The following is a 241-nucleotide window of genomic DNA, read 5'->3' as shown; positions in this document are numbered from 1 at the left end:
TGATCACTGGTACAGATGCTTTTATCATAGGACATAATGCACCTATCTCCTCATGGAGGTTATACAAAACAGGCTCTGTCTGAGGAAGGTAGAGGTCATATGCTGGCTTACATTTAAAAAAATCTCTTGGGGCGCCTGGGTGGCTCAGTGGGTTGAGTATCCGACTCTGATTTCGGCTCAGGTCATGATCTCAGGGTTGTGGGATCAAGCCCTGCATTGGGCTTCATGCTGGGAGTGGAAC

The 241-nt window shown here is 48.1% G+C and overlaps 1 protein-coding gene across 3 annotated transcripts in view; it reads left to right on the top strand.

Annotated features, from left to right (window-relative positions):
- The window catches only part of JADE3 (jade family PHD finger 3), a 173,009-nt gene that overhangs the window by 150 nt on the left and 172,618 nt on the right, over nucleotides 1–241 (top strand). The gene's annotated exons all lie outside the window — the stretch shown is intronic.

Source organism: Crocuta crocuta, unplaced genomic scaffold (genome assembly GCF_008692635.1).
Source record: "Crocuta crocuta isolate KB4526 unplaced genomic scaffold, BGI_CrCroc_1.0 scaffold610, whole genome shotgun sequence".
Classification (NCBI taxonomy): Eukaryota; Metazoa; Chordata; class Mammalia; order Carnivora; family Hyaenidae; genus Crocuta; species Crocuta crocuta.
Note: the sequence above shows the minus strand (reverse complement) of the source record. Positions and strands in the feature narration are given on the sequence as shown.